This window comes from Myotis davidii, unplaced genomic scaffold (genome assembly GCF_000327345.1).
Source record: "Myotis davidii unplaced genomic scaffold, ASM32734v1 scaffold292, whole genome shotgun sequence".
Classification (NCBI taxonomy): domain Eukaryota; kingdom Metazoa; phylum Chordata; class Mammalia; order Chiroptera; family Vespertilionidae; genus Myotis; species Myotis davidii.
This window is the reverse complement of record NW_006285042.1, coordinates 1,045,431-1,057,076: the sequence shown is the minus strand read 5'-3', so window position 1 is coordinate 1,057,076 and position 11,646 is coordinate 1,045,431. Positions and strand designations below refer to the sequence as shown.

The following is an 11,646-nucleotide window of genomic DNA, read 5'->3' as shown; positions in this document are numbered from 1 at the left end:
TATTTTGTGAAGTGCTTCCCTCTTGAGAACAAACTTGTTGTGGATTCTGAAGCATAATTCATTTGATTGTTACTTGAATATGAAAATGACAAGTGGGTAAGCAAGCACATTAAAAAGAAAATGTATTAAAAATTTTTCAGTATGGATTGGCATCCCAACAATTGGTGGGGGCAACAGAATGGTGTGACTGCAACTGAAGAGTGCTTCTGTGTGTGTATATATATATATATATATATATTAAAGAAGTGGATGAAAGCCAACCAGTATGGCATGGAACAGCACAATGCCTTCTGGTTAGCTCATGGCAGAGTTTGGTGGCATCAGTAGCCTGGTTTTATTAATGGATATAAAAGTCTACACAGGAGATCAAAAAGAAAATAGAGGACATGAGTGACACTGAAAGCCAACTAGCCTTAAACGATATATATAGAGTACTCTTTACAACAATAGAATACATATTATTCTCAAGTATACATGGAACACTCCAGGAAAGAACATATTTTAGGACATAAAACAAGTTTCAATAAATTTTAAAAGATTAAAATCATACAAAGGTTTCTCTCTAGTCACAATGGAATGAAATAGAAATTAGAAGTAAACTGGAATATTCACAAAATTTAAAAATTAAACAGCACACTTTTTAAAAGTATGTTTTTATTGATTTAGAGAGGAAGGAGAGAGAGAGAGAGAGACAGACAGACAGACAGACATCAATGAAGAAATAAACACAAAATGGTTAAAGGACTTAAATGTAAGATTGGAAACCATAAAAATCTTAGAAGACTCCATAGGCAGCAAAATATCAGACATATGTTGTAGCAATATCTTTACCGATACAGCTCCTCCAGGGGTGGGCAAACTTTTTGACTCGAGGGCCACAGTGGGTTCTTAAACTGGACCAGAGGGCCGGAACAAAAGCGTGGCTGGAATGTTTGTGTGAACTAATATAAATTCAAAGTAAACATCATTACCTAAAAGGGTACGGTCTTTTTTTGTTTTAGTTTTATTCATTTCAAACTGGCCGGATCCAGCCCGCGGGCCGTAGTTTGCCCACGGCTGGTTTAACATCTGTACATTGTTAACTTATATTTTAAGTGCTAGCCAATGCAATTAAGTACAGGAAGGGTATATTATGTATATGTATTACAAAGAAAGTAATAACATTATTATACTTAGAGGGATAAAGTTTTATACCTGAATTCTCAAGAGAATCAACTGAATAATTAATAAAAATAGAGAATGATAATTTAGTGACATGACTGGTTACAATGTTTATACCCCAGAAGTAAAGGCTTTTCTTAAAATAAACAAAAATCAACTTTAAAATTAGGATAATCTTATTTATAGTGATATGAAAAAATATAAAAGTACTAAACTTCAATCTATAGATCTTTAGAAAAATGATTTTACCCTCTATTGAAGAATAGAACTTGAATGAATGATAAAACATAGGATACTTTATGGGTTTTGGACAGAAAAACTTGAAATTGATGTGTATTTGACATTTCAATTTCACTGAAAATAACAGGAATTTTCCAGAGAAGTAAACAGTGATTTTAAAATTCACCTGAAAAAATAAACATGTAAGAATAGCCATGAAATTTCTGAAAAAACTGATCATAAATCATGTCTACTCCCATCAGAAGTAAAATACAGTATAAAATTAATTTAAAGTGTGTTATATAACTACTAATAATTTTATTATTTGGGTATTGATGTATGAAAAGTTAAATTAGTGTAACAAAATAGGAAATTCACAGAGACCCAAATGCATACAGAAATTTTGTAATTGTAAGTAATTAGCCTTTAAAATCAGTGGGATAAAGGCATATCATTCAATAAATGTTGGAACAACTAAGTAGGCATCTGAAATTAATTTCATTAAACTAAAATAACGTCTAGGTGATAAAAATATATATACTAATAAAAGGGTGATATGCTAATTAGATCAGATGTCTTCCAGACATCCTTCCTGACAAAGCCACGGTGGCAGGGGCCAAGGCAGAGGCAGTTAGGGGTGATCAGGCCAGCAGGTGAGAGCAGGTTGGGGTGATCAGGCTGGCGGGGGTGGGGGCAGTTAGAGGGCGATAAGGCCAGCAGGGGGGCAGTTAGGGGTTGATCAGGCCGGCAGGGGGGCAGTAAGGGGGTGATCAGGCCAGCAGGCAGAGGTGGTTAGGGGCGATCAGGCAGGTGAGCAGTTAGGAGCCAGTGGTCCTGGATTGCGAAAGGGATGTCCGGCTGCCTATGGGATTGGACCTAAACTGGCAGTCGGAGGGGTCCCGGATTAGAGAGGCTGCAGGCCATGCTAAGGGGGACACACCCCCCGTGCACGAATTTCATGCACCAGGCCTCTAGTAAATACATAGAAAGAAACCATTAAAATGCTAGAAGAAAACATGGAAAATATATTTTCTGGAAGGAAAGAAGGCTATGCTAGAGATGGCAGAAAACTCAGTACCCATATAAAACAAAGAAAAACACATGGTTGATAAATTTGATTACATAAAAATAAATATAAGACAAATGACATTCTGCAATACATTTGACAAAGACTAATTTTGATAATGCGAAAAGTGCTTATAGAAATAAACAAGAAAACACTAGAAAAACTTGCAAAGGATAAATACTGGTAGTTCACAGAGAAAGAAATCTAAGTGTCTTTAAAATAAATAAAAAGATGTCCAACACTCACTATTAAAGAAATTAATATTAAAGCAATATTTTTGTATTAGATAAAAAATATCAAAGAATTATAAAATGTAAAATATTGGTGAAGATTTAGGGAGACTAAAGTTCTTATACACTGTTGGTGGGAATGTAAATTGCTTAAATCTTTTTGGAAACCATACTTTTACATATTTTTTGGCCAAGCAATTTCAATTCTAAGAATTCATTCTACAGATATAATTATACTTGTGTGCAAAGAAGTATTACTATTTTCATTTAAGTTTGTGTTGAAATAACAAAGTCTAAATACTCATTAATAAGAAAATAGTTAAATCAATTATTGTATAGCTCTAAATGAAACTTTGTTCCTATATAAATACATACTATACTAAAAACGATTACATAGGTCTATGTAGGATGGTCTCCAGGACACAGTATGAAATAGAAAAATATCAAGGCACAAAATAATATGAAATATGCTTCCACTCTTGTTGAAATTGAGGTAGAAAAGGGTATAGGGGGCATAAATGGTAATGGAAGGAGACTTGAGTTGGGGTTATGAACACAATACTATATACAGAGATAGAAAGGAAGGAAACTTATGTGAAGAAATAATAGCTTTAAACTTTCCCTCTAATCCATGTCCAGAAAGCCCAGAAAGTTTGAAAGGTATGTAATTGCCAAAAGTTAAAGACAAGGAGAGAACCTTAAAAGCAACAAGATTAAAACAACTTGCAGTGCACAAAGGAATCCCCATAAGACTATCAGATTTTTCAGCAGCAAATTTTCAGGGCAAATGAAGTCACATGATATACTTATAGTGCTGGAAGAAAAAGAAACTGTGAACCAAGAACACTCTACACAGCAAAGTTGTCCTTCAGAATTGAAGTAGAGATAAAGAGCATTCCAGAAGTAATGGCTTTACTTTGTAATACCTGAAGGAGTTCATCCCCACTAGACTGACCTTATAAAAATTGGTAAGGAACTTAATTTGAAACAAAAGGGTGCTCATTAGTGACAGGAAAATATATGAAATAAAAAATCTCACTGGTAAAGATAAATATATAGCAAAATTCAGAAGAATCTAATGTTGTAATGAAGGTGGGTAAATCATTTACAAATCTAATATGAAGATAAAAAGACAAAAGTAGTACAAATAATTATAGCTACAATAATTTCTCAATGATACACAAGATAAAAATATATAAATGTGACATTAAAAAAATGGGGGAGGGAAACTAAAATTGTAGAGCTTTAGAATGAATTTGAACTTAAGCTGTTAACTTAAAATAGACTATTATAAATAGGTTTGTACAGCTAAAACTAATACTCTTATATGTTCAAAAATACATCAAGTTAAAGCAACTTAATAAAATAGATTAATACTGTTTTATATAAGCCTCATGGTAAATGCAATGAACTGCCCAAAAAATAAATTAAGAAAACATTGCCATATACAGTAGCATCAAAAATAATAAAATACTTAGGAATTAATTTAACCAAGGAAGTGAAAGATCTGTACAATGAAAACTGTAAGACATTGATGAAAGAAATTAAAGACACAAATAAATGGAAATATATCCCAAGTTCTTGGATTGGAAGAATTAATATTTTTAAATGTTTATATTACCTAAAGCAATTTGGAATTCTTCAGAATTCCACTGGCACTTTTCACAGAAATAGAAAAAATATTCCTAAAATCACATGGAACAAAAGACCCCAAATAGCCAAAGCAACCTTGAGAAAGTTAGATACATGACATGTTCTAACTTCTTTAAAAAAAAAATAGGTTTTTATTGATTTGAGAGAGAGAGGAAGGGAGAAGGATAGAGAGATAAAAATATCAGTGAGAGAAAAACATAAATCGGCTGCCTCCTGCATGCCCCCTACCTAGGATAAGCCCAAAAGCCAGGTATGTGCCCTGATTAGGAATCAAACCAGTGACCTCTGGTTAATGGGTCAACACTCAACCACTGAGACACACCGGCTGTGTCCTAATTTAAAACTATATTGCAGGGTGTGGCGTGGGCAGGGCGGGGCTTCCGCTTGAGAAGGCCCTGGGCCAGTGGGGCAGGGGTACAGGGGCCGACTAGTCCCCATGGCAGCCACGCCAGAGCCACAGCCCTAGGAACACGGGCAGGAGAAGCCCTTTAAGCTCCTAGGAATTTTAGATGTCAAGAACATTCCCTATGCATGGGACTCAGTATTATATGGTTCATTAGAATCTGTTGTGGCTGGCCTTGGACATTTTTTATTAACTAGTAGAATTAGGAGATCATGTGATGTTGGAGTAGGAGGATTTATCATTGTGACTTTAGGATACTGGTTCCATTATAGGTATAATTATGCAAAGCTAAGAATCCAGGAAAGAATCACCAGAGAAGGAATTAAAAATAACATTTCAAATAAAAGTACCCACCTTGATCATGAAAAAAAACACACCACAAACCAACAACAACAGCAGCACCTGAATAGTCTCCAGCATAGAACCCAAATATAACTGATGTCAGTGTGAACCAAGATGAGATCAACTATGTAAAACATTGAATGCACCACAGGTCTTTCAATCAAGTAAATAAAGCATGTGTAAGTTGTAAAAAATAAAACTATATTGCAAAGCTAAAATAATCAAAACAGACATATAGACCAATGGAACAGAAAATCTAAAATATCCCCACCCATATGTAGTCAGTTAAATTTTGACAGGGGTGTCAAAATACACATTAGGAAAAGAATAATCTCCTTGATAAATGGTGCTGGGAAAATTGGATATTCAGATGCAAAAGAATGAAATTGGACAAAGCTCCCACCTTATACAAAAATCATCTTGAAATTGATAAAAGCCTTAAATATAAGACCTGAAACCATCATATCCTAGAAGAAAACAGCAAAAAACTCAATGACATTGGTCTTGGCAATGATTTTTTTAATATGACACCAAAAGTAAACATTATAGTCAATGGAAGGAAACATAAGCAAGTAGAGCTACATCAAACTAAAAAGCTTCTGCACAGCAAAGGAAACCACCAACAAAATGAGAAGGCAAATCTATGGAATGAGGGAAAAAACTTACAAACTATATACCTAATAAGGGATTGATATCCAAAATATATAAGAATTCATACAATTCAATTCAAAACAAAACAAAACAAAAACATAAAAACAAGTAAATCTATTAAAAAATGAAAAGAGGACCTGAGTAGACTTTTTTTCAAAGAAGACATATAAATGCCCAACAGGTAAATGAAAAAGTGCTCAATGTCCCTAAACATCAGACAAATGCAAATCAAAATCACAATTAAATATCACCTCATAGCTATTAGGATGGCATTCTCAAAAAGGCAAGTAATAACTGTCTGCAAGGGTATAGGCGAAAGGGAACTCTTGTACACTGTTGTTGGGGGATGTAAATTTTTGTATTCATTATGGGAAACACTATGGAGTTTTCAAAAAAAAGAAAAAGAAAAATAGAACAAACATATGACCAAGGAATCCCACTTCTGGTATATCTAAAAGAGGTGAAATCAGTATTGTGTAGAAATATTTGTACTCCAGTTTTTGTAGAAATATTTGTACTCCATTAATTGAAGTTTTATTCACAATACCAAAATATGGAAACAAGCTAAGTGTCCCCCAGTGAATCAAGTATAAAGAAATTGTCTGGGCGGTTGGAGGGGAATAAGAAAACATTGGACTTAAGTGACACATTAGACCAGATGGACATAGATGTTTACAGAATATTCCATCCAAAAGCATGAAAATACATATTCTTCTCAAACATACATAGAACATTCTCTAAGATAAACTATAATGTTATTCCATAAAGTAAGTCTTAATATGATAGGATTGAAATAATATCAGGCTTCTCTTCTGAACACATGGTATGAAACTAGAAATCAATTATAAGAAGAAAACTGGAAAATTCACAAATATGTGGAGATTAAGCAACATGCTATTGAACAACCAATGGGCTAAAGAATAAATCAAAAGAGAAATTTAAAAATATCTTGTGATAAATTAAAATGGAAATATAATATACCAAAACTTGTGGAATGCAGCAAAAGCAATTATAAGAGGGAAGTTTATAGTGATAAAAACCTACATCCTATATAATAAAAGAGAAAAATGGTAATTGGCGTACGGCGATACCCTTTTTATTGGCTAATCAGGGCTATATGCAAATTAACTGCCAACTCAGATGGCAGTTAACTGACAACAAAATGGCGGTTAATTTGCATATGTAGGCATAATGCAGGGAGGTGAAAGGGAAAGCAGGAAGAAGCCCCTTGCCACTGACAGTGATCAGAAACCCAGGGGGGCGCTAAGAACCCCCAGGGCCGCCTTTGCCCTGCCCCCCAGCCATGATCAGAGAATCAGGCGCCTTTTCCACCCTGGCCAGTGATAGCAGGAAGTAGGGGTGGAGCCAGCGATGGGAGCTGGACAGGGTCAAAGCTGGCAGTCCCGGGAGCTAGGGGTCCCTTGCCTGGGCCTAAAGCGGAGCCCATGATCGTGGAGCCACTGCCGCTGCGGGTCCCCGCTGCCCGGGCAGGTCGCCTCGGCCAGAGGCGTTAGGCCAGGGCAGGGGCGGAGCGAGAGATCACAGGGAGCTGGTAGTCCCTGCTGCCCAGGCCTAAGGCCTCAGCCAGAGGCCTTAGGCCTGGGCAGGGGCAGAGCCTGTAACTGCGGGGGGCTGGGGGTGCCCTGCCCAGGCCTGACACCTCTGCCGGAGGCCTCAGGCCTGGGCAAGGTACTGATCCAGTGATCAGCAATCGGATGGTGATGAGGGTCAACTCCTCTGGCCGAGGCATCAGGCCTGGGTGGGGGTTAGAGCCGGTGATGGGGGCAGAGGGGAGTCCCCTGCCCAGGCCTGAATCCTGGGCCAGAGGCATCAGGCCTGGGCCAGGGGCAGAGCCAGCAATCAGAGGGGTCTGGGGGTCCCCTGCCCAGGCCTGACGCCTGGGCCAGAGGCATCAGGCCTGGGCTGGGGGCAGAACCAGTGATGGGGGGAAATGAGGGTCCCCTGCCCAGACCTGACGCCTCTGGCAGAGGCGTCAGGCCTGGGCAAGGGGCTGATCCTGCTATTGGATATTGATGGGGGTCAATGCCTGAGGGCTCCCAGTATGTGAGAGAGGGCAGGCTGGGCTGAGGGACACTCCCCCTCACCCCCACTCAGTGCACGAATTTCGTGCACCGGGCCCCTAGTTAAGAAATAAGAAAGATCTCAAACAACCTAACTTTATACCTTAAGGAACTAGAAAAAGGACAAATGAAGCCCAAAATTATTACAAGTAAGGAAAAACCAGTGCAGAAATAAATGAAATACAAATTTAAAAGACAGTAGGAAAGATAAATGAAACTAATAGCTGATTTTCTGAAAATATAAATAAACGAGGCTCGATGCATGAAATTCTTGCATGGGTAGAGTCCTAGGCTGGGTCGGTGACCAGGGTCAATCTGTGAGGTGATCAGGGGGCCCCCGCTGGCACCTGCCTTGGCTGGCCTGGGGCCTGCGGGCTGGGGGCAGCTTCTGCGTTGAGCATCTGCTCCCTGATGGTCAGTGTGCATCATAGCGACAGGTTGTTCCACTGGTCATTCTGCCATTTGGTTAATTTGCATATTAGGCTTTTATTATATAGGATAGATTCACCAAGAAAAAAAGAGGACTCAAATAAAACCAAAAATAGAATGAGACATTAAAATTGATACTGCAGAAATACAAATGATCATAAGAGGCTACTTTATTCCAACAAACTGGAAAACCTAGAATACATCAATTCCTAAAAACATACAACATACCAAGACTGAACCATGAAGAAAGAGAAAATCTGAACAGACCAATTATTAGTTAGGAGATTGAAGCAGTAATCAAAAACTTCCCAATAAGAAAAAAGTCCAGGACTAGATAGCTTCACTGATGATTTTCACCAAATATTCAGAGAAGAATCATTACCAATCCTCAACTTTTCCCAAAAAATAGAATAGAAGGGAGCACTTCCAAACTTATGAGTCCAGCATTGCCTCGATACCAAAAGAGTCAAGGACACTACAAGAAAATTACAAGCAAAATATCTCTGATGAACAACATAGATGCAGAAATCCTCAACAAAATATCAGCAAACCAAATTTGACAATACATTAAAAGGATCTTATGTTCGAGTGTGATGTATTCCAGGGATGAAAGGATCTGCAAAACAATGTGTGATACATCACATTAACAAAATAAAGAATAACAATCATATGATCTTCTCAATAGATGCAAAAAAGCATTTGACAAAATTCAACATCTATTTACACTGAGTGGGTATAGAGAGAAAATTCCTCTATACATAATAAAGACCACATATTAACAAGCCCACGCCTAACATCATGCTCAGCAATGAAAAACTGAAAGTTTTTCCTTTAAGATCAGGAATAGGACAAGGATGCCCACTCTCACTACTTTTATTCAAGACTAGCAGCCCGGTGCATGAAATTCACGCACGGGTAGGGTTCCTAGGTCTGGCCAGCGATCAGGGCTGATCTGTGGGGCGACTGGCAGGGCGATCAGGGCCCTCGCTTGCACCTGCCTTGGCCTGGAGCTGCCTGCTCACCGGCCCTGCCCACCACCACTGCTGCCACTGGTCGCTGTCTTTGGGGCGACCAGCAGGGCGATTGGGGCCCCTGCTCACACCCGCCTTGGCCTGGCACCGCCCACTCACCTGTTCCACCATCCTGCCATGGTCCCACTCTCATCAGGGCCCATCGGTGCTGGCAGCACCTCTACTGCCGCCCGCTGCCAGCACTGCATCACCGGCGCATGCCATGTTCCACGCCACCCCCTGGTGGTCAGTGCAAGTCTAACTGCCAGTCGGTCAAACTCCCACCTGTGGGGACAATTTGCATATTAGCCTTTTATTATATAAGATTATATAGGATAGTCCTGGAAATCCTAGCCAGAGCAATTAAGCAAAAAAAAAAAAAAAGTTCTTAAAATTGGAACAGGAAAAGTATAACTGTCTTTATCTGCAGATGACATATATTAAAAAAGAACCCTAACGACTCTTCCAAAAAAAAAAAATGTTAGACATATAAAGGAATCAGGAATGTTGGAAAATAGAAAATCATTATACAAAATCAGTTGCATTTCTATACACTAACAATAGACTATTATAAAGAGAAATTAAGAAAATCACCTTTATAATTGCATCAAAAAGAATTAAATACCTAGGAATAAATTTGACAAAGGAGTTAAAATATCTGTGTACAAAAACTGTAAGACATTCTAAAGAAATTAAAGAAGACACAAATAAATGGAAAGATATTCCATGCTCATGGATTAGAAAAATTCATATCACTAGAATGCCCATACCACCTAAAGCAATCTACAGATTTAATGCAATTTCTATAAAAATTCCAGTAATATTTTTCACATAAATAGAAAAAAATTTCTAAAATTGTATGAAGCCACAAAAGACCCCAATAGCCAAAGCAATCTTGAGAATGAAAAATAAAGGCATCACACTTTCTGGTTTCAAACTATATTACAAAGCTATAACAATATAGTATTGCACAAAATCAAACAGACACAGATCAATGGAACTGAAGAGAAAGCCCAGAAATAAACCCATGCATATATGGTCAATTAATTTACAACAAAGGAGCCAAGAATATACTATATGGAAAGCATAGTCTCTTCAATAAATGGTGCTGGAAATACTGGGAAGCCACATGCAAAAGAATGAAACAAAATCACTATATTCCATACACAAAAACTGACTGATATGGATTAAAGACTTGAAGATAAGATAGGCAACAATAAAACTCCTAGAAAAAATAGGAAGTAAGCTCCTTGACATTAGCCTTGGTAATAATTTTTTGGATTTGACAACAAAGGGAAAGAAAACAAGCAAAAATAAACAAGTGGTACTACATCAATCTAAAATTTTTTGTACCTCATCAACAAAGGAAACATCAACAAAATGAAAAGGCAACCTATAGAATGGGAAAAAATATTTGTAAATCATATCTGATGGGTTAATAGTCAAAATATATAAAGAAGTCATACAACTAAATAGCAAAAAAAAAAAAATCTGATTTAAAATGGGCAGATAAACTGGATAGTCTTCAAAGAAGACATACAAATGACAACAGGTACATGAAAATCTACTCAATATCACCAATCAGAAAAGTAAAAATCAAAACAATGAGATATCACCGCACACCTGTTAGAATGGGTATCATCGAAAAGAAAAGTGTTGTATACACAATAGATATTACATACAAGATTATTCTTCCATGAGAAAGATGGAAATCTTGCCATTTGCAACAATGATGGGCCTTGAGGGCATTATACAAAGTGAAATAAACTAGACAGGAAACCAAATATTCATGATATCACTTATATGTGGAAGCTGAAAAATAAAAATGTCCAACTAAGAAACAGTAGAAAAGTGGTTGCCAGGGGATGGAGGTAGGGAAAATATAGAGAGGTTTGTAAAAAGGTACCAACTTTCAGTTATAAGATGAATAAGGTCTGAGGATCTGATGTATAACATGGTGACTATAGTTGACAACACTGTATTGTATAATTGAAACTTGCTAATAGAGAAGAACTTAAATGTTCTCACCAAAATAAATAAATATGAGTGGTGATGAGTCTTTTAATTAATGAGATGGTGGGAACCATTTTACAATGTACATGTATATCAAATCACTACAATGTACACATTAAATATCTTACAATTTCATATGTAAATTATACCTTGATGAAGCTGAAAATCTTTTGTTATTTCAAGTTAAAACATTCTATTCATCAGTAACAAAGCCTAAGGCAGTGTTTTCAGTAAGAGATTATTTTCCTCCAAACAGTAAATTTGGTCCTAAATAATCTATAAAAATCTTCCTAAATGGATGTTTAAATGCAATAGAAATTAAACTTGGAAAAGAATGAGAAATAAAAAGGAAAAAGCTCATTGAAAGGTTGGATTTCAGAGACTAAAC

General features: G+C 37.1%; 1 protein-coding gene and 1 pseudogene across 1 annotated transcript in view; both read left to right on the top strand.

The window, feature by feature from the left end:
• STXBP5L (syntaxin binding protein 5 like) overlaps positions 1 to 11,646 on the top strand; it is a 194,334-nt gene that overhangs the window by 160,814 nt on the left and 21,874 nt on the right. The gene's annotated exons all lie outside the window — the stretch shown is intronic.
• Positions 4,766 to 5,268, top strand: LOC102763644 (annotated as a pseudogene).